The 23564-nt window shown below is 45.7% G+C and overlaps 1 protein-coding gene and 1 non-coding gene across 2 annotated transcripts in view; both read right to left on the bottom strand.

Annotated features, from left to right (window-relative positions):
* ASAH2 (N-acylsphingosine amidohydrolase 2) overlaps window positions 1-9793 on the bottom strand; it is a 99403-nt gene extending 89610 nt beyond the window's left edge. The window contains exon 1 of the mRNA XM_059395807.1: window positions 9675-9793. The gene's annotated coding sequence lies outside the window, so the exon portion shown is untranslated. The remainder of the gene's footprint in view (window positions 1-9674) is intronic.
* Window positions 9794-14750: 4957 nt separating this feature from the next.
* Window positions 14751-14858, bottom strand: LOC132017026 (U6 spliceosomal RNA). Its single transcript, XR_009404111.1, has one exon. It is a non-coding gene; the product is annotated as a U6 spliceosomal RNA (small nuclear RNA).
* Window positions 14859-23564: the final 8706 nt, after the last annotated feature.

Raw genomic sequence — 23564 nt, 5'->3', positions numbered from 1 at the left:
AAAGAAGACATCCAAATGATGAAACATACATGAAAAGATGTATGTTTCGATGTTACATTTCAAAATATACTAAAATCTCTCTAATTCAGACGTCACATTTAATGCAGTCTCAGCTCTAAGACGTAATTACAAATGGGAAACAGATAGAAGATGTCTGCAGGCCACAGGAACTTGTGAAAGAAAGTCTGCATTTGACCTGTGCAGAACTTGTTGACTTCTAATGAACAAACAATTCTAACCAACTATGTTTTTTCTTCTGCAGAAAACTGGAAAACTCTGGGTCTCTAGAAGCCTGCACACAGGTAGTAAGAGTACCAAGTAAAGGAGGTTGTAGAGACAATGACTCAGCCATGGCAATGCTCAGTAGTCAGAGCAACAACCTGAGTCATTTTTGCTTAACAATATCTAAGACAGCAGGAGAATGTGCAACAGATTTCAAAACATTCCCTTTGAGATTTTTCTTTTTTTAAGCTTGGGGTTTAAATCAAAGCAGTTCCAAGTTGTAAAGCTGTCAAAAATATATATATAATTAGAGAAAGGGAGAGACAAAGAGATAATTAAACTAATCCATTTTGAAGTGCTATTGTGATGTGAGGGAACTTTTTATTTATATATTTATATTATTTATTTATTGTATCAGCATTTTGCTTAACCCTATTAAAATGTTTTGCAATGATTATGTTTTAGTTTTGTGATATAAAAGTATTTTTTTCCCCAATGGGTGAATACAAGATGTGAAATATTCCCATACAGTAACCTAATTTCCAATGAGGCTGAAAAAGGAGATGTCAACTCTGCTAGTCTATTCTTAGATATTCTTCTCTTTTTTTTTTTTTAAGATTTTATTTATTTGACAGACAGAGATCACAAGTAGGCAGGGAGGCAGGCAGAAGGGCGATGGGGTGGGGGAAGCAGATTCCCTGCTGAGCAGAAAGCCCGATGCAGGGCCGATCCCAGGACCCTGAGATCATGACCTGAGCTGAAGGCAGAGGCTTAATCTGCTGAGCCATCCAGGTGCTCCTATTCTTGGATACTCTTAAAGGAAGAATAACCAACACAAAAAATAGAGTTCCTGTTCCTTCTATTGGCTTTATGAGGGAGACTATGTTCCCTTTCAGCCTCCATCTTGGTTGAACTCATAACTCGGTTGTCTGATCCCAAAGGACTTTTATAAATAATGAGGCAACAACTAATTTCATCAGGACTAATGGACCAGAGCGAGTTCTACCTGCTTATTCATTTCACTAATCGGAAAACAGGCTGATCTGCCTTGCCTGCCCTGATAAACTGAACTTTGGATGCACCATGAGAGATAAAGCTTCTTCTGAATTAGATAATTCAGTTGGTGTTTACATAAGAGAACTGATACCACCAAGGGGCACAGCACTGTGACCACGTTCTTAAGCCTATTGCCTCACAGATGAGTCCAAAGGTAAAGGCATAATTGGAGACTAGCATGTTTTCCATTCCAATGTGTTAAGTTCAGGGTTGATATGTTCAAAAGATTTAACTACTGATTCAGCCCGAGCCCTGACCAATTAGAACGGGTGCTGGGGTAAACAACTAGCATCCCTAAAGCAGTGTGTTCCTGCTGAACATCCATGAGTTCTAAGCCTTGTAAATAGAATAAGAAATCAATCAATCAATAAACAAATAAATAAGTAAGGCTCTGCCATCCAATAGGAAAGAGACAGAACATCAGAAAGCTGGCATGTTCCAGCATCGCTGGGTGAAGACGTTACCTCCAGCCAAATGCAACGGAATTATGAGATGAAAGAAAACACCTTGCTCTAGCCGAGGCAGGTGATAAGCCAGATTACCCTTGAAAGGCTTTCAGAGGGAGACTATAACAAACTCAGCTCGCAGAGGAGAAAAATGAGATTGTGAGCCATGCTTCCGATCTTGCCCTGGAAGACAGAAGTTGCCTCTCATCACACCCACCCTGCAGGCAGAACTCGGGGAGCGGACACATTCACCAGCAGCTTCCCTGAGTGCTGAGTGCTTTATAGCAGGTAAGCAGCTGAGAGAAACTCGCAGACACAGCAGAACGGCACCGATTTGGTAATAAAGGACGTGTAGGTAGGGATCAGTGGGGACTGTCCCAGCCAAAAGCATGCGCTTGTCTCAAGGGGACAGCCACCACTCATTGGTGCCACGAGGAAATGAAGGTCCAGTATCGATGGATCTTTCCATTTCTTTTAGGGAAAAGTTCGTAACGTGAGGCTTATCTTAAATTTCTTGATTTTCCAAATGTAGGCGAAATATTTCTCTTTCACTCTATGTGGGACAAATCGAACACGTGCAGGCCACCAGGTACAGCCTCTGGTTTACTCAATTGCTTCCTTCATTTAATTACATTCCTCAGGCATCTACCAAGTTCCAGATACTGTGCAGGACGGAAAGGATAGAATTCTGAAGACGTAATTCCTGCCTTCAAAAATCTTACAGTCTCACTTAAGCTAGAGCGGATTGCCAAGTAATTACAAAACTGGCCTGTGTGTGCCTCACTACTCTGTGGGCTAGCCAAGTGGCTGGGCCAACGGGCAGCTCCGCTCATCTGGGGAGCTGCTGGGTGGGCTTGGATTTGGCTGGAGCTGCCGGTTTACGGTGGCCTCCACGGGACAGTCCATCTCTGTTCCACACGGTCTCTCATCCTCCTACAGGCTAGCTCAGGGTGGTTCACAGGGCAGCTGGGCCAGTTTCCAAGAAAACAAGTGGCAACACGCAAGCCAGGCTCCCAGCCGGCCTGTTGTAACTTCCGCCCCATCGTATGACCAAGGCAAGTCGCGGGGCCAACCCAGCCTCAAGGGGAGGAGAAATGGTCTCCACCTCTTGACGAGAAGTCACGTCTCGGAAGGTGTGGATTCAGGGAAGGGTGGAGGGCCATGGCCATTCTGGCAATCTACTTCACCTCATTAGAAGGCATGGCATGTGCGAAGCTGTCTGCCATCACGAGAGTGGAGAAGGCAAAGGGGTTACTAAGGCAAGACAGGACCAGGGTGGTCAGAAGAGGCCAGTCCATGAAGGTCCTACCTCGTATGCAGCCCAGGGGAATAGAAAGATTTTTTTAATTAAAAAAATAAAAATAGGGGCACCTGGGTGGCTCAGTGGGTTAAGCCGCTGCCTTCGGCTCAGGTCATGATCTCAGGGTCCTGGGATCGAGTCCCGCATCGGGCTCTCTGCTCAGCAGGGAGCCTGTTCCCTCTCTCTCTCTGCCTGCCTCTCCGTCTACTTGTGATTTCTGTCAAATAAATAAATAAAATCTTTTTTAAAATAAATTTAAAAAAATAAATAAAAACTGGAGTAAAAAAATCTTTCTCTCTGCTGATTATAAGGGGAATACAAGACAAATGCAGAATAAATACAATGCAAGGTTTGAACATAAGCTTATGAAATAAAATGTTCTGGGGACTTGCAAAAAGGTCAGATCATAACTAGCTTGATAAAAATCAAGGAAGGCTTCCTGAAGGAGGTGGACTGGCAGCTGAACTTTGAAGAACAGAACAGATTTTCCCAGGTAGCGGTGGGGATGTTGACGTAACAGTGTTCATCTGAGTGCAGGGGAAGGGAAGCCCCAAATACGTGTGATAGTCAGCAGAGTGGTTTGGCTACATCGAGGACAGACGTTCGCAATCCTTTTCTACCTTAACCTTCTGGAATATGATATTCCCGTGTGACACTCCCACATTCATACCCCGGGCATGCCAGAGGTAGGACAGGATACAGTGGTACATAAGAATGGCCCGTCCAGCCTCTCTGGCTCACGGGTTCACTGTGACACTGACCTTGAGATCCACTAATGCAGGCTTTTTTGAGAGCAATGAAAGAGGCAGTAGAGGGGATAAGTTACTGGAGGTTCTAAAATATCGTGTTCTGGGGCGCCTGGGTGGCTCAGTGGGTTGAGCATCTTCCTTTAGCTCAGGTCATGATCTCAGGGACCCAGGATCGAGTCCTGTGTTGGGTTCCCTGCTCTGCGGGGGGGTCTGCTTGCTTCTCCCACTCCCTGTGCCCCTGCTCCCTGCTTGTGCGCTCTCTCTCTCTCTCTCTCTCTCTCTCTCTCTCCAATAAATAAATAAGATCTTAAAAATAAATAAATAAATAAAATGCCAGGTTGTGGAAATCTTAACTTAGAATGCAAGAAAGGGTCCCGGCATGTTTTTGAAGAAGATAAAAACATAAAGAGAGCTGCAATTTGCCAACAGTCGCTAACAAAATGGAGCAACGTGGGCAGGATGAGGCTCAAAGAGGATTCACCTCCCTCATCCCCCGGTCAGAGTGGACATCATGAACCGGCCGAAGGACACCTTCTTGGGACCCTCCAAATCTTAGGGCCTTAACCCTGTTGAGAAATATGGAGCTGGTAAGCAATGGAACCTGATGGCCACCATGAGGTTGGAGACAGGCAGCCCTTGAAGAGGGGAGACCCCATTTGGGAGGGAAGCCCAGCCAAGGTGGTATTCCGGGGGCCACAGGGGAAATGTAGAAAGGAAGACCACGTTAAAGAAGTGTGGGTTGTCTCCCCGGGATTTGCCACTCCGCTTGGTCAAGCTGGGAAAAGAAGAAGAGGGGAAATGAAACATGACTCCAGTGTTTCAAGGTTGGGAGAGACCTGGGGTGCCATGCAGCAAAAGAAGAAAGCTAGAAAACTGTGCAGTGGGGAGAAGAATGGATTCAGTTTGAGTCGTAAGGATAAATATCAAGGCTGGAAAGCATCAGGGCGAACCTGAGGCTAATGCTTGTAACAACACCACAAAACAAAAATGTCATGAATGTGGCCTTTCTTCTAAGATTCCAGCAACATGGGAAGAGGGCGTGTGTGGGAGAGAAACTCACTTCTTGTTTCTTCCAAGAATGTTGCAACATTGTTTAAGGTTCCTAGTAGAACTCAGAAGAGGAGGAGAGGTGAAAAATTGGTCTGCAAGAGTTTTGTTTTTCTTTTGCATAAGGAAAATTTTGCATAAGGAAAGAATGACTCCTGGGTACTGGCCATGGCTGCACCTGTCGAACCTTGAACTTCCTGGCTCCCTCCTTCAACCTCCGCTTAATGTCCGAACAGAGTCCTGGCTTCATGAATGTAGCAAACTTGATCAAATTATGAGAGCCGTCGTTCTGTTGTCTCAAAATTGAGATCGTTTTTCATGCGACAAAACTGGGGGTCCATGTTCAGAGGAGAGGAGCTGAATATCTAGTCACCTGTCTTGCAGGGAGAGGGTAAAAAAGGTGGCTGAAGAGGACGGGTTCTAGGGGCGCCAGGGTGGCTCAGTCGGTGAAACATCTGCCTTCAGCTCATGTCATGATCCTGGGGTCCTGGGATCAAGTCCTGCATCGGGCTCCTTGCTCGGCAGAGAGTTTGCTTCTCTCTCTGCCTCCTCTTCCCCGTCCCCCCACTCGTGCTCTCTCTCTTTCCCTTGGTCTCTCTTTCAAATGAATAAATCAAATCTTTAAAAAAAAAGGGGGGGGGGATGTTGGATTCTAGGTTAAGATTTCTTGAGTCAGGGCGCCTGGGTGGCTCAGATGGTTAAGCCTCTGCCTTCGGCTCAGGTCATGATTTCAGGGTCCTGGGATCAAGTCCCGCATCGGGCTCTCTGCTCAGCAGGGAGCCTGCTTCCTCCTCTCTCTCTCTGCCTGCCTCTCTACCTGCTTGTGATCTCTGTCTGTCAAATAAATAAATAAAATCTTAAAAAAAAAAAAAAGATTTCTTGAGTCAAATCCCAACAATGCCTCACTGATGCATTGATTTTTTTCATCTGTAAATTGGAGATGTTCCTCCTTGCCTTCTCTACCCGTAGTTGTGAGAATTCATGGAGAAATACAGGTCAGGTGTACTTAGTGATTAAATCTGATTGCTTCACAATTCCCTTTATTTCTTTTTTCAGTATAGACACCTATGAGGTGCTAATGAATAATTCCCCTTGTTTGGTTGTATCACCCACGGGAAGCTCTCATTTTCTAAAATTTCCTTTGGTTTAGGATGACCAGGAGAGACTTCAAGACCTATCGATGAATGAATACCTCTATAGTGGATGTTCTCAGCAGCTTCCCTGCTCTCCGAGAAGATCCGAAGTCAGCCGGGCCATAGAGGTCATCCGTGGGGAGTGCCGGCCGTACTCAGGCTCCATCGTCGATATGAAGTTAGTGAGATGAACTTCAGCAAATGATCTTCCACATCAGAGCTTGGAAACTTTGTTGTTTCTACTTGTGCTAACCCCCAAAGGTACATGAGCTGCAAAAGGATTAGAGTACTCATACACTTCAGCTACAAAGATTTCCTTATAAATTCTTCCTCTTATTACTATAGTGACATAAACATGGTGCATTGGGATTCAATTAACATAGTTCCAGGGTCTGAGCGTGTTGGACGGTAGTAGCATTTTTTTTTCTCCTAATATCTTAAACCAGCACATCATTTCTTTATTAAAGACTTTTCTGCCACAAGTATGGGCAGTGGTATGCTGCTGTTTATAACAACCTGCTCTCCCGGAATAAAAAACCCCGGGTGTGTCATGCCATTTGCCAAATTCTGTGAAGTAAATACTCTCACCACAGCTAATCAACCATCAGCTACTGAAGAAGTCACTGAAAAGTGAGGTTGGGTGGTCTCTGTGCAGCGGGCTCCAACGAACCAGTATGAACCTTCCTTGATATTCAATCGTCACCGTGCCCAACACCTCGCAAGCTGCCAATGAGACATTTTGTAAGTATCGTTTAGGATAACAGTGTTGTCCTTGGAGCCAGGGCAGCAGGAACTGGATATTCCAGGTGGTGGAGGAAAGCATATCCGGCTGGAACACGCTGCTCTGTTTTGTATCGGAAATAATCATAAATACACCTTGGTGTGTTTGTGTTAGCTGCCCTTCCCAGACCAGGCCTGTCTGCAAAAGCAATCGGAGAATATGGATGGCAATAACAACAATAACCAAAACAGGTGCCCAAGGATTCTCCAAAGGCCCCAAGGGACCTCATTCCTTGGCAGAATCCTAAAAAGCTCATTAGCAGATATTAAAATTCTCCCGCGTGGTCACCAGTAGGAGTCTCTGCACTGCCCTCTAGTGGTTTCAATGGTGGCCGTCACCTAGTGGTGGATGACTACTTCCGGACCACACTGTCCCCTTCTTCTCAAGTGTGTTCGTGTCACTGAAGCTGTCTGTCCTCCGTAAGGTGTGAAGAGAAGCCGCCTGACCACGGATACATGGGTAATTGGACCCCACTTCTTTGGAGAAATTTGATACAAAATTCCCACATGCTGAATGGGAAAATCGGTGAGTGGGACGACTTAGAGTCAGAGCCTAAGGGGTCCCTTGGTGCAGGAAGTCTGGGTATCGGCGTTCCTTCCCTGCAGAGTGATCCTTGACATTCAGATCTACGGATACGAGGTGGTTCTTCACATCCTGTTTAACAGTCTCGGTCCTAAGCCCGGGTAACTCGCCAACTCTAAGTTTTTGTTACCATTTTTCCCAAAATCCCCATTCCACCCTGGTGCGAGCAAACCTTCTGGTGCCTGCCCTGAGAAGTGGTCCCGATTGGCTGGGCTTCCTCCCTCTCCCTCCAGACAGTGTATTTGCCCTAGAGATTTGGTAAGTTCTCCATTTTCCTCACCTACTCTTGACCTTGTAGCTGTCTCAGCAGAGAAGGAAGAGCTTCTTTCTCAGAGAGGAAAAGGGAAAGACTGGCAAAGTTCTCCCTGCAGAAAGGCCTTGGAAAGGTGCCTGTTTGGAAGAACCTTGAAAGCCAGCTCCAGGCATCTCTGTTTTAACCCACAAGGTAAGGTTTCCAGGTGTCCCCTCACAGCATGATTTCCTTTTGGCAAAGGTGACAGGGCTGGGGGCACGCCCCTCCTCGTCCTCCCATTTGACAGGATTGTGAAGGCAACAGAGAGAGCAAGTGTGACATTGCCGTGAAAACTGCAGTGCTGAAAAGATGCTAATTCTCGGAATAGCGATCCCCCGCATAAAGGGAATGGCTTAACCCATTTCTGCCTCTGAAACTGCATCCATTCTCCCATGCTGGTACTTACTGTGTAATAACGAGTGTGTATCTCTCCACTAGATTTGGGGTCAGAGCCTATTGTGTGTCTCTCTGGAGCACCAGCATCAGTCCAGATAGTGACACACTGGATCCCATACTCACAAAGGAAGCAAATGCTCAAGGACGTTTGAAGAACTAATGCATCGCAGACAGGGGATTTGAACTCACATCTGTTGACACCGGCTGCAGTGAACACATCACCCTGATCATCAGGGACATTGATGTCAGTTATTGGTGGCTGATGCACAGCGACAGGACAGATGTGGAATGAGGATTTAATCAATCGTGCCTCTGTAATGAAGCCTCCATAAAAATCCCAAAGGATGGGGTTTGCAGACCTCCTAGGTTAGTGAACCTGTGGAGATTTGGGGGAGTGGTGTGCCTGGAGAGGGCAGGGAAGCTCTGCACCCCTTCCCCATACCTCTGTCTGTTCCTGAATTATATCCTTTTATAATAAACTGGTAATCTAGTTTAAAAAAAAAAAAAAAGAATGAGGAAGGATGGCACCTTGGTGCCTCAGTTCATTAAGCATCTGATTCTTGATTTCAGCTGAGATCATGATCGCAGGATCACGGAATCTAGCCCCATGTCCGGCTCCACACCCAGCTTAAGATTCTCTCTCTCCCTGTTCCTCTGCCCCACCCCCACCTCTTAAAAAAAAAATCAGAGATGGAATGAGATACGCACAAATGTTGCTTAAGTCCCTATATCCTTGGAAATTTCATTCCAAACCAAGTTTTCAAGGGTAGTCCCATCTACTGAGAATTCCAGCTATCTTGTGAGTGACAGAACAGAGTCATCTAAAGGGGTGGGAAGACCAGGATGACCCAGGCGAGTAGACTCACTACAAGAACTGGGATCCTCAGAGTGATTTCAGGTCACGCTGCAGACACCTGAGGCAGCAGAGGTCAGGCTGTAAGCAAGACAAGGGGCACCTCCGAGAACGTGCTCTCACTCAGGCAAATTCAGAGAAGTTTTGGGACGCCTGGGTGGCTCAGTGGGTTAAAGCCTTTGCCTTCGGCTCAGGTGATGGTCCCGGAGTCCGAGGGTCCTGGGATCGAGCCCCGCATCGGGCTCTCTGCTCAGCAGGGAGCCTGCTTCCCCATCTCTCTCTCTCTGCCTGTCTCTCTGCCTACTTGTGATCTCCGTCTGTCAAAATAAATAAATAAAATCTTAAAAAAAAAAAAAATTCGGAGAAGTTTGCTTAAGACTGCTGATACAAATCTTGCCATCCAAAACGGGCCAGGAAAGTGGGGTTTCTGCCCCTCAGCTTCACCAACTCAGCTAACAGCTCTTGAAACCGAATCCCTATCTCTGAATGTAGATCTACGGGGGGCGGGGGGGGAGACAGCAGAAAGAGCCCTTTTGACTCCCCTCTTCTAATGCTGACATTCAAATGACCTGATCTCCCAGCCGAGGAATGCAGACAATTAAGGAATTAAGGAAACGTGCCAGGGCTACCGCCAGGGCCAAGGAAACATAAATGAGGATGAAGACTCTGCTTTCTGCCCCCTCCCCATCTATGACTGATTTCCCCCAAGAAATAGGGGGCTCAATAAACACCCGCGTCTGTGGGCAACCACGAACCCCCATTGCTCCATCCTCCGGGGAGAAGGCAAAACATCGTTCATCAAAGCCCAGCTACGTACCTAGACCTGCTGCTGTTTTGTTCCCAAGCAGCTCCTCAGTCAGTCCTCCTGGAGAGCCCAGGGCGTCAGGACCCCGCTCTGCCCTGCCGAGCAGTGCTGCTGGCTAAGTCCCGGAGGCCGACTGCGCTAGCACAGCTGCCAACTTAACTACTTGTGTGCTGACTCACGCCTGGGCAGAAGGCGCCCCGACCGAGTCTGCTGGTGGAAAAACCCGGCCCCAGCCCCGGGAGTCACACCTGGAGCTCGTTACTTTGCACGCGGCACACGTGCACGCACACACACACACAGACTCTGCAGACCAGATTACGCTGGAGATGGGAGTTAGGTTTGTTCTGAATGAGGGAGCTCAGCTCTGGCCCGGAGGAGGCCCCACTTGCCTGGAAGGGATCTAATTACATAAAGAAATTGATAGTAGGTGTTTCAGTCTGGGAGTTTAGGGAAGCTCCCATGACCTTCCCAGGACAAAACCAAACTTGTTTCCTGCAGTAGGACCTCTGTTTTAGTCTCTGTGGCTTCTAGAAACCCTAGGGGGAAGGTTCGTTCTTCGAGCTCTGTTGCAGACCCAGGCATCAGCGACTGGGAAAAGCAAGCAAAGGTTTCGAATGTTTGATCCATTCTTGGAAGTCAGTTACTGTCCACCCATGTCCCCGCACAGCAAGCAAATGCCTCAACTTCTTAAAGCTGAGGCCACTTTCTAGTGATTGTTGGGGACAGTCGGAGCAGCAGCTGTGGGGACAGAAGCCTGCCTCTCTCTCGGGGCAAGTCAAGTCCCTGGCTTTCTTCAGGCATCACGGGGTCCACCCTGGGGTCTCTGGAGGGTGGGGGGGGATGGATGGACAGTCAGTCACGTGGGAGCCATGCGGGGGCTCAGCACAGCCTCCGTCCGCAGCCCACCAACCTGGGGGCCCGAGTTGCCGGCTGAGTTTATTAGGCTGAGTTTATTAGCTACTAATTGGCTAAAAGACTAAAAGGCTCTGGGGCCTCCGTTGCCTAAAGTGACTTGACCTTGGGGGCCTCTGAGCTCCGGCGCAGGGCATGCACACCCACAGGTGCACAGAACACAGCCTGCAGACTGAATGGGTAATAATGAATAATAATAACAACAACAATAACAACAACGGTGCTAATAATAGCAGCAGCCTCGGTGTGGAATGCTTCCCAAATTTGGGCGGATGGGCTGAAGGCTGTGCATACAGACGCTCTGTAGCGAGGACAGCCAGCTCTTCCAGACTCTGCACACCTCGCTCTGTCCTGGCGCCCCCTGCAGTCAGGAGTGGCCACTCACTGAGGTCTTGCCCAGGCAGAGTGAGCAGGCATGCCCTGCACCCATGTGTCCTTGGCCCAAAACGCCTCCCCACGGGAGCATCTCCAGTCTCGAGCACAGACTTGGAGGGAGATAGCCGCAGGGACTGTGGCTGTCACAGAAAGAAGAAGGTGGAAAACTTTTGCTGCTGACCTTTGCAATTACTTTTAAATTATGGGGGAAAAATGGATATGAACCCAAAAACATGTATTTTGAAATTCCCTTAGGGATACGTAAGCAAGACAGTGTAGACACCGCTTGTCTACACAACAAAGACGAGACTCCTGAAGCAGGTGTTCAAACTCTCCTAGCCCAAGCCTTTGGCATTTCCCATTGTCTCTCACATTGGCATCTGGGTCTCTTGGTGGCTCTGAAACATACCTGCCCATCCCACCCCCCCCACCCCACTCAAAGTTTTATCCTCAAAATACTTCCCCAACTACTCCCCTCTGAACTGAATATACCTCCCTGAGGCAGCTCCAAAAACATAGCTGCAAATTCTTTGACGCTCCGTTGGTGGAAAAGTAGGGATCTGTGTCATCTCCTTGCCAAAAGCTGGGTAGGCTTGTGACCACCCAAAAGGACAACAGACAACATGGAAACTCTGCCATGTGACTTCCAAGTGTGGGTCACAAAAGCCAGGCATCACTTCTATGTATCCTGGAGCACATGCTCTTGAAACAGAAAAAAAAAAAAAAAAAAAAACCAACAACAAAAAAAAAACCAAAATTCAACAGAGCCCACTTTGAAGATCTTACCGGCTTTATTCAGTGATTCATGTAGTGGGCAGCAGCCCATGTAGCACAGAAAGGAGCACCGTGTAATATCGTTACATAACAATGAATGAACATATGAATCGGGAGGAATGCTGCCCACATAACGGGAAGCTTAGGTACAACTCTAGGACAAAGGAACGGGAGCTGGGGCAGGTGGGGCACCCTACCTGGTTCTGCTCTTTCTGGGCCCCAGACCCTTGCCCATAATGGTCAGATAGTATCTATGCAGCCCAATATTTATTCATGGATTTATTAAATACCAACTATCTACCAAGCCTACTGTTTCAGGCCAGGTCAAAGTCCTAAGCATCTTCTCATGATGCTTCCATTCTAAATGGGAGGAGACAGACAAAAAATGACATTAAATGTAATCTGTTCCGTGATATGTGCTAAGAAGAAAGCAGCCTAAGGGGTGAGCTGAATGTTGTTGAACACGGTAACATCAGAGAAGTCCTCTCTGATGAGGTAATATTCTAGTAGACACCTGAAGAAGCAGGAGAAAGTACAAAGCCATGTTTACGCCAGGGGAGAAGCATTCCTGGAAAAAGGAGGGGCAACCATAAAGATCCCCAGATAAGAATGTGCTTGCTGGGTTGAAGGAGAAGATGGCCAGGGTGCCCTGAGCATAACGACCAAGAGAGGAGCCGCTGGGCCAAGATGCGTGGCGTGGACGGGCAGGGCATGGCAGTCAGGAAGGGCTGAAGGATTTCTGATGTTGCTCTGGGTTTGGCGGGAAGTCGTCAGACATCCGCGGTTGGAGGGGTGGCACGATCTGGTGCATCCATGGCCCAGGCTCCATCAGGAACACACACTGAGAGGTGAGTCAGAGGCACTGAGACAAGGTAGAGGGTTTCACGACTCCCAACCAAGAGGCTTGGATGGGGACTGGAGGTGCAGACGATGTGAAGCGGTCAGAACAGGAACGTGTCTGAAGGCAGAGCCAACAGCATTCCGTGTTGGACTCAGAAGGGTGGGAGAAAGACAGGAGGCAAGAGTGATTCCACTGTCTTCTAGGCTGAAGACCTGCTGGAGCGCCATCAACCTTGGCTGAGAGGGGAACCCTGTGAGGGACGTAGGTTTGGTTCATGAGAACTAAGCGTTGGGTTTTTCTGAAAAACGTCTCTGGAGACACTCGCCAGCTCAGGACCTTATGAAGAGAGCTTGCTGAGATCGGCTGGGAGTGACCCACTATCTGCAAAGTCAATGACAGGAGAAAATATATTCCAAAGGGTCACAGGTTTTCAGCGGCCCAGAGTGGTCATTTTTCCTTTTGATGGTTACATATTACATAATGGCTTTGATGCCAATTAGAAATATATGTTACAGAGTGAGGCTAGAGCCGTTTTGTTTTTGTTTTTGTTTTTAAAGGAACTCATTGAAGGAAAAATACTAATTAAAAATAGTACAGTTGAGGGGCACATGGGTGTCTCAGTGGGTTAAAGCCTCTGCCTTTGGCTCAGGTCATGATCTCAGGGTCTTGGGATAGAGCCCTGCATCGGGCTCTCTGCTCAGCGGGGAGCCTTCTTCCTCCTCTTTCTGTCAAATAAATAAATAAAATCTTTAAAACAAAATAGTACAATTGAAATAGTTATGGGGAAAAATCATGTCTGCTATGCACTAATGGATGAGCTTTGGGAAACACTGGTGTCTGATGTAATATCCCAATAACTAAAGTATCCCCAAAGGTCAGTCTCTGAGAAGAGAAGCCTTGGCTATTGACTCTGTTCTGATTCGTCCAAATTTTTCTTCACCTCCAGCTGGCTAGTTGTCTTCAGGTCTCCATGACGCACCCCTCCCCCAACATTTTTATTTCGACCTGAGGTCTACCGACCAGTGCTACATCCTAGACCAAAAACCAGAAATAGCATTTGTTGCTTATTCTCACTCTGAGTTCATACGTAGTTCAAACTTTATTCTAATTGGAGTTCTTACAATTGGATTGATGTCTAGAGGAGACTACACTTTCCCTCATAAACCCTGCGCAAGGCCACTTACTGCCTTGATGCCCCGTGTGCAGCTGAGGGCTGCAGGCAGCTCTGGGTGGGGACCCAGCAGGTGGCCCCTCTGGGTCTACCACTGGCTCCGGGGACACAGGGGATCTTCATGCTTCCACTGACAGTGCTCGGTGGGAAGCATTCCTTCCCACCTTGCGTAGGGTGGAAACTGGAAAGATGCCATCCCGTAAACCCCAGAACACAAGCCCCCTTAATCCATGAGAGCCCTTTACAGACCACCCCGACCCCCGCCCTAGGAAGTAGCTACCATTATTCTACCGATTTCACAAATAAAATAACATCCAAGGCCCTAGTAGCTGCGTCCAAAGTCACACAGCTTATTTCCTGGCCTCTCCTGTTTCAGTCCATCATGTGGGGACCAGGGGCACACAGTGGGACAACTCTGTGACAATGGGTGACTCCCAGAACCCAGGATGCACTGAGGAACCCTTGGTGGTTGGCTGTTTCAGCCAATGTGGGGGCTAAGCCTCACACAGCGACCCGGGTAAGCGGAGGGGGATTTGGAGAGAGACTATGGGAGCAAGACCCATGTGGGACAGAGTGGTTGCAGGAGGAGGTGTGAGTCTCGGGATAACCAGGAGAGGAGAGGGGGGCTTTCTAACGGGGAAGTCTGACTTCCTTTGTGTGGGGTACTCCTTACACGTTTGGTGGGAAACCCCACTGAACTCAGCTGGGCCTCAACTGTTAGGTGTGCACGTGTAATCTGGAAAGCCTGTGATACGGCCCATTTCCCCAAGGCTGCCCTGTTACAGGTCACCCGTCCCTCCATCTGGAGGCTGGTGACCAACCTCTATCTGGTTTGTGGGAATTATTCTGTATGCCCTTTTCTATATGTATGTGATACTTCAGTAGAATTTCTAAAAATATTTTTACTCTCTACATTTTTTTATTTAAATTTTGTCAGTTAACATACAGTGTGATACTGGTTCCTGGAGTAGAATTCAGTGATTTACCACTTCCATACAACACCTGGTGCTCATTCCCAAATATGGAATCCTTTGAGAATGTGCTTGTCATCCTTGCTCAGGGGCCAACCTAATCTTCTCTGTATCGTTCCAATTTTTAGTATATATGTTAGCAAAGTGAGCACAAATCTATGCTTTTTTTTTTTTTTTTTAAAGAATCTCATATTCAGGGGTGCCTAGGTGGCTCAGTTGGTTAAGCATCTGCCTTCCGCTCAGATCCTGATCCCAAGGTTCTGGGATCGAGTCCCAAGTTGGGCTCCCTCTCAGCAGGGAGCCTGCTTCTCCCTCTCTTTCTGCCCCTCCCCCTGCTTCTGTTCTCTCTCTATCTCTCCATCAAATAAATAAATAAAATTTTTAAAAAGAGCTTTTCATGAAGTGACAGAAGATGGTGGAGGAGTAGCAGACTGAAATGACATCAGGTCACAGGAGTCCAGCTAGAGAGCTACCAAACCATTCTGAACACCTACAAACTCAATAGGAGATAGAAGAGAAGAGGAGCAATTCTAGGAACAGAAAATCGACCACTTTCTGAAAGGTAGGACATGCAGGGAAGTGAGTCCGAGGGGGGGGGGGGGGGCGGGGGGAAGCAGGCTCCCTACTGAGCAGAGAGCCTGACGTGGGGCTCAATCCCAGGACCCTGAGACCATTACCTGAGCTGAAGGCAGAGGCTCAACCCACTGAGCCACCCAGGCATCCCCAATTTCTTCTAATAGATCAGAATATACCCTAAATCTAGCACAGGGCTTTGTTCTAGTCTCCAGCCTGAGCACATTCTCTACCAGTCCCGCTCTTTTTTTCTTCTTTCTTTTTCCAACAAACTTATCAATTCCGTTTTTAGAATTTTTTTTACTTTTCATCTTTACAGTCATATTCCATCCCTTCATTGTGTTTACCCTTATTTTTGTATGTATATAAGTTTTGCTTTCTTTAATATTTTGGGAGATAGTTTCTTCTAAGAGACCAAAATACACCCAAAATCAAATGGGTGGTTCTGTTCTACTCACTAGTCTAATGTATATATAATTTCTTTTTATGCCCTTTCTTCTGTCCCTGGTTTGGGGTCTCCTCTGATTTGGTTAGCGTACATTTTTCTGGGGTCTTTGCCACCCTTTCAGTATATTATTCTCTCATTCATATATTATTATTATTTTTTAATATTTTATTTATTTATTTGACAGACAGAGATCACAAGTAGGCAGAGAGGCAGGCAGAGAGAGAGGAGGAAGCAGGCTCCCTGCTGAGCAGAGAGCCCGATGCGGGGCTCGATCCCAGGACCCCGGGATCATGACCCGAGCCGAAAGCAGAGGCTTTAACCCACTGAGCCATCCAGGCGTCCCTCATTCATATATTCTTACCTGGATAAAATGACAAAGTGGAAAAACTCACCACAAAAAAATTGAACAAGAGGCAATACCAATGGTTAGGAACCTAATCAATAAAGACCTTGGTAATATGTCAGATCTAGAGTTCAGAATGATGATTCTCAAGGTGCTAGCTGGGCTCAGAAAAGGCATGGAGGATATTAGAGAAACCCTGTCTGGAGAAATAAAATCCCTTTCTGGAGAAATAAAAGAACTAAAATCTAACCACGCTGAAATAAAAAAAGGAATTAATGAGGTGCAATCAAGAATAGAGGCTCTTACTGCTAGGATAAATGAGGCAGAAGAGAGAATTAGTGATATAGAAGACCAAATGACAGAGAATAAAGAAGCTGAGACAAACAACTACTTGATCAAGAGGGGAGAATTCAAGAGATAAATGATACCATAAGATGAGGGGCAAAAAGTATATTGGTACAAATAATATTAGAGAATTTCCCTAATATGGCAAAGGGAACAAGCATAAAAATCCAGGAGGCACAGAGAACCCCCCCTCAAAATCAATAAATATAGGTCCATATGCTGTCAAATAGTAAAACTTACTAGTTTTAGTGACAAAGAGAAAATCCTGAAAGCAGCTCGGACAAGAAGTCTCTAACATACAATGGTAAAAATATTAGATTGGCAGCAGACTTACCCACAGAGACCTGGCAGGACAGAAAGAACTGGCATGATATATTCAGAGCACTAAATGAGAAAAACATGCAGCCAAGGATACTATATCTAGCTAGGTTATCATTGAAAATAGAAGGAGAGATAAAAAGCTTCCAGGACAAACACAAATTAAAAGAATTTTCAAACACCAAACCAGCCCTACAGGAAATATTGAAAGGGGCCTCTAAGCAAAGAGAGAGCCTAAAAGTAGTAGACCAGAAAGGAACAGAGACAATATACAGTAACAATAAAATGGCACTAAATTCATGTCTTTCAATAGTTACCCTGAATGCCCAAATCAAAAGACACAGGGTATCAGAATGGATTAAAAAACAAAACCCATCAATACGCTGTCTGCAAGAAACTCATTTTACCAAAAGACACCTCCAGATTTAAAGTGAGGAGGTGGAAACAAATTACCATGCTAATGGACATCAAAAGAAAGCTGGGGTGGCAATACTCATATCAGATAAATTAGATTTTAAGCCAATGACTATAATAAGAGATGAGGAAGTACACTATATCATACTCAAAGGGTCTGTCCAACGAGAAGATCTAACAATTTTAAATATCTATGTCCCTAACATGGGAGCAGACAACTATATAAACCAATTAATAACAAAATCAAAGAAACACATCAACAATAATACAATAATAGTAGGGAACTTTAACACCCCCCCTCGCTGAAATGGACAGATCATCCAAGCAAAAGATCAACAAGGAAATAAAGGCCTTAAATGACACACTAGACCAGATGGACAACACAGATATATTCAGAACATTCCATCCAAAAGCAACAAAATACGCATTCTTCTCTAGTGCACATGGAACATTCTCCAGAATAGATCATATCCTGAGTCACAAATCAGGTCTCAACTGGTACCAAAAGATTGGGATCATTCCTTGCATATTTTCAGACCACAATGCTCTGAAGCTAGAACTCAATCACAAGAGGGAAGTTGGAAAGAGCGCAAATACATGGAGGTTAAAGAGCATCCTACTAAAGGATGCTCAACCAGGCAATTAATGAATGTGTCAACCAGGAAATTAAAGAACTGAAAAAACACATGGACACAAATGAAAATGAGAACACAACTGTTCAAAATCTGTGGGACACAGCAAAGGCAGTCTGAGAGGTAAATATATAGTCATACAAGCCTTTCTCAAGAAACAAGAAAGGTCTCAAGTATACAACCTAACCCTACACCTAAAGGAGCTGGAAAAGAACAGCATAGAAAGCCTAAACCCAGCAGGAGAAGAGAAATCATAAAGATCAGAGCAGAAATCAATGAAATAGGAACCAAAAGAACAGCAGAACAAATCAACAAAACTAGAGACTAGTTCTTTGAAAGAATTACTAAGTCTGATAAACCCATGGCTAAGCTTATTAAAAAGAAAAGAAAAAGGGACGCCTGGGTGACTCAGTTGGTTAAGCAGCTGCCTTCGGCTCAGGTCATGATCCCAGCATCCTGGGAGCTGCTTCTCCCTCTGACTCTGCCTGCCACTCTGCCTGTGCTCGCTCTTGCTCTCTCTCTCTCTCTGACAAATAAATAAATAAAATCTTTTAAAAAAATAAAAAAATAAGAATAAAAATAAAAGAAAAAAAAAGGACCTAAATACACAAAATCATGAATGAAAGAGGAGAGATCACAACCAACACCAAAGAAATACAAACAATTATAAGAACATATTATAAACAACTATACGCCAGCAAATTTGACAAATTTGACAATCTGGAAGAAATGGAAGCATTCCTAAAGAAACAGAAACTACCAAAACTGAATCAGGAAGAAATAGAAAACCTGAAAAAACCCATATCCAATAAGAAGATTGAAACAGTCATCAAAAATCTCCCAACTAACAAGAGCCCAGGGCCAGACGGCTTCCCAGGGGAATTCTACCAAACATTTAAAGAAATATTAATACCCATTCTCCTGAAACTGTTCCAAAAAATAGAAATGGAAGGAAAACTTCCAAACTCATTTTATGAGGCCAGCATTACCTTGATCCCAAAACCAGACAAAGACCCCACCAAAAAGGAGAATTACAGACCAATATCCCTGTTGAACACGGATGCAAAAATTCTCACCAAAATACTAGCTAATATGATCCAACAATACATTAAAAGGATTATTCACCATGAGCAAGTGGGATTGATTCCTGGGCTGCAAGGTTGGTTCAAAATCCACAAATTAATCAGTGTGGTCAAATACATTGATAAAAGAAATAACAAGAACCATATGATACTCTCAATAGATGCTGAAAAAACATTTGACAAAGTACAGCATCCTTTCTAGATCAAAACTCTTCAGAGTGTAGGGAGAGAGGGTACATTCTTCATTATCTTCAAAGCCATCTATGAAAAACTCACAGCGAATATCATTCTCAATGGGGGAAAACTGAGAGCTTTTCCCCTAAGGTCAGGAACATGGCAGGGATGTCCACTATCACCACTGATATTCAACATAGTACTAGAAGTCCTAGCCTCAGCAATCAGACAACAAAAAGAAATTAAAGGCATCCAAATCAGCAAAGAAGAAGTCAAACTATCACTGTTTGCAGATGATATGATATTTTATGTGGAAAACCCAAAATACCACTCCAATACTGTTAAAACTTGCAAAATGTCAGGATATAAAATCAGTGCACAGAAATCAGTTGCATTTCTATATACCAACAAGACAGAAGAAAGAGAAATCAAAGAGTTGATCCCATTTGCAATTGCACCCCAAACAATAAGATACCTAGGAATAAACCTATCAAAAGAGACAAAGAATCTGTACTCAGAAAACTATAAAGTACTCATGAAAGAAATTGAAGAAGACACAAAGAAATGGAAAAACGTTCCATGCTGACGGATTGGAAGAACAAATACTGTGAAAATATATATGCTACCTAAAGCAACCTACACATTTAATGCAATCCCTATCAAAATACCATCAATTTTTTTCAAAGAAACAGAACAAATAATCCTAAAATTTACACGGAACCAGAAAAGACCCCGAATAGCCAGAGGAATGTTGAAAAAGAAAGCCAGAGTTGGTGGCATCACAATTCCAGACTTCAAGCTCTATTACAAAGCTGTCATCATCAAGATAGTATGGTACCAGCACAAAAATAGACACAGAGATCAATGGAAAAGAATAAAGAGCCCAGAAATAGACCCTTAACTCTAAGGTCAACTCATCTTCGACAAAGCAGGAAAGAATGTCCAATGGAAAAAGGACAGTCTCTTCAACAAATGGTGTTGGGAAAACTGGACTGCTACATGCAGAAGAATGAAACTGGACCATTTCCTTACACCACACACAAAAATAGATCCAAATGGATGAAAGACCTCAATGTGAGACAGGAATCCATCAAGATCCTTGAGGAGAACACAGGCAGCAACCTCTTCGACCTCTGCCTCAGCAACTTCTTCCTAGAAACCTCACCAAAGGTAAGGGAAACAAGGGCCAAAATGAACTATTGGGACTTCGCTGAGTTCAAAAGCTTTTGCACAGCAAAGGAAACAGTCAACAAAACCAAAAGGCAACTGACAGAATGGGATAAGATATTTGCAAACGACATATCAGATAAAGGGCTAGTATCCAAAATCTAAAAAGACCTTATCAAACTCAACACTCAAAGAACAAACAATCCAATCAAGAAATGAGCAGAGCACGTGAACAGACATTTCTGCAAAGAAGGCATCCAGATGGCCAACAGACACATGAACAAGTGCTCCACATCATTCAGCATCAGGGAAATACAAATCAAAACTACAATGAGATACTACCTCACACCAGTCAGAATGGCTAATATTAAAAAGTCAGGAAACGACAGATGCTGGTGAGGATGCGGAGAAAGGGGAATCCTACTACAATGTTTGTGGGAATGCAAGCTGGTGCAGTCTCTGGAAAACAGCATGGAGGTTCCTCAAAGAGTTGAAAACAGAGCTACCCAATGACCCAGCAATTGCACTACTGGATATTTACCCTAAAGATACAAATGTAGTGATCCAAAGGGGCATGTGCACCCCAATGTTTATAGCAGCAATGTCCACAATAGCCAAACTATGGAAAGAACCTAGATACCTAGATGTCCATCAACAGATGAATGGCTAAAGAAGATGTGGCATACACACACACACACACACACACACACACACACACACAGTGGAATACTATGCAGCCATCAAAAGAAATGAAATCTTGCCATTTGCAACAATGTGGATGGAACTAGAGGGTATTATGCTGAGCTAAGTAACTCAAGAGAGAGTTATTTAGAGAGAGACAATTTTCATATGATCTCCCTAATATGAGGAATTTGAGAGGCAGAGTGGGAGGTAGGGAAGGAAAAAATGAAACAGGATGGGATTGGGAGGGAGACAGACCGTAACAGATTCTTAATCTCACAAAACAAACTGGGGATTGCTGAAGGTAGGGGGTTAGGGAGAGGGTCATGGGGTTATGGACATTGGGGAGGTTATGTGCTATGGTGAGTGCTGTAAAGTGTGTAAACCTGATGATTCACAGACAAATAATACATTATATGTTAATAAAAATAAATTTAAAAAAAATTTTTTAAGAATTTTTCATGATAAAATAGAAGAAGGGTTTATATGGAATTTTTTTTTTAAAGATTTTATTTATTTATCTGACAGAGATCACATGTAGGCAGAGAGGCAGGTGGGGCCTGAGCAGAGAGCCTGACTCGGGGTTCGATCCCAGGACCCTGGGATCATGACCTGAGCCGAAGTCAGAGGCGTTAACCCACTGAGCCACCCAGGCGGCCCTGTGGAATGGGTTTTAAGGCAACATAAATTTGCCAAATACTAGTTTCATGTAATCTAAGGATGTTTCTCTAAGGGAAGATTTGTTACAGCTTGAAATATATTGATATGAATGCTAAATTCGTGTGCGTGTGTGTGCGTGTGCGTGTGTGTGTGTGTCTAAACCCGAACTTAGATCCCATTCCCTCCCTCCATCGAAAGCAAACATCCCTGGAAGAGCAACCTGCGAGACAGAGAAGCTCGTGTTCCATGAGACTAGGCTCACCTGCCCTCCGGGGTCCGGGCTTCTGTGCCCACCAGCAAGCACATTCCTGCAGTCCCGGACAGGAGAAGCTGCTGGAAACCGGAGCAGAAAGCAGCAGTCCTCTGCTGTGAGCCCTGCTTGCCCTTCCTCCTCTGACCTCCTTTGGCGGTTGGGAAGATTGCCAGCAGTTCCTCCTCAGTTTTGCCAAATGAAAGGCTTGGATCAGGGCCTTCTTCCTTCCCGGGAGGAAAATGAATTTCCCGGGGCCTGCACGAATTCATTGTTTTTGATGATTTTAATTGGTGATTAAACCCTGAATATCTTGAGAAATTAAGCCAGTTTTGATAGCCGGGATCTACCGGAAGCCCATTTGTCACCGACTGTTCTTCATACTTGGCATGTGTTAAAGTGACATTTCGGATACGTTCCCATCTAATTTCGGTGACTTTTTGTTTGAATTCACACTCAGTGAATGTTAATAGTATGTGGGGGTTCTGTGTGCTGAATACATTGACATTTTCTCTCCCGAAGGAAGTACGATGCTGCTGCTCAGTCCCCAGCCCCCACCCCGACCCCTTTTGCTGTATGTTGGGTGCAATGAGGACCAGGGATTGTGCACGAACACACAACAGGACTTGTGGCCCTACCCCCAGCTTGGATCTCTCTGTCCTCCTGCAGTTGCTTCCCTCTGCCCAGGAACCAGGAGCCCCGGAGAAACCTCATTAGGCAGCCTCTTGGCCCCAGGGTTTGAAGCAGTCCCTGCAAAGCCCCCAGGGCAGAGATTAAGCTCTGGGATCAGCTGGGGTCAGCTTCTGAGCACAGCAATGGGCACCCATGGCCCTGGGCCAGTGACACTTCCAGGCAGACAGGTGCCTGTAGCACTAACAGGACCCAGCCCATCTTGGTGTCATTTGCTTTTCATGCTCGCCCCAGGAACTCGCAGAGCAATGCAGCTAGCCCTCGTCTGCCAGCGTATCTGCCCGCCTCCGGGCTGGACTGAGCCTACCCGGCTCATTGGAGCGTCTGCAGAGAGGAAGCCCACGGCTCACCACAGCCAGAGATCAGAAGCCTCCCAGGACCACTCGGGCTGGCAATGAACGTGCTTCCCATCAACCTGGCAATGACTGGCCATGGCCTCTTGCAACTCAAAGCCAAGGATTTCGGAGACTTCCAAACAAACGTTCATGGTAACAGATCATGCTTTTTCCCAAGTTATTTTTTCCCCTGAAAATCCTAAGATATCAGGGAGCATGCCCGCTGTGTGCCTTTCCATAGCCACAGGCTCGTTATTCAAAAGAGAATGCTTTGGCCAAAGGGCCAAAGCCCCCTGTGGATACTACCAGCAGGAAGCCATGAAAACACCACCAGCAACTGGGTGGGACAACACAGAGCTGGCCAGGGGAGCAGATCTGAGCGCCAGTCAATCCTGGCGCTATACCCACATGTGTGCTTCGTTCTCCCCTTGCTCCTTATCTGGGCTGCGCTGTGCCGTGTCAGAGTCCACCAGCAATCCCGCAACCGTGGGATGCTAAGGACAGTGAAGCAAGGATCTTACCAAAGATGTAAGCCGTGAGTGGCTTCAGGCTCCTGATAATATCCCCAGAAGTTTAAATAAAGGCTGAGTCTCAGTTTGGTTTCACATGTGGTCCAGCTCCCTCTCTGGCTGGGGCCAGTCTCTCCGTCAACTGGGACTTCTACCATGGCTCCCAGGGGCTTCGTCTTCATCTTTCCAGCTCACTTCCCTCCGTGTAACACTAGTGGCTGTTTACTGCGCACAGAA

This window comes from Mustela nigripes, chromosome 4 (assembly GCF_022355385.1).
Source record: "Mustela nigripes isolate SB6536 chromosome 4, MUSNIG.SB6536, whole genome shotgun sequence".
NCBI lineage: Eukaryota > Metazoa > Chordata > Mammalia > Carnivora > Mustelidae > Mustela > Mustela nigripes.
Note: the sequence above shows the minus strand (reverse complement) of the source record. Positions and strands in the feature narration are given on the sequence as shown.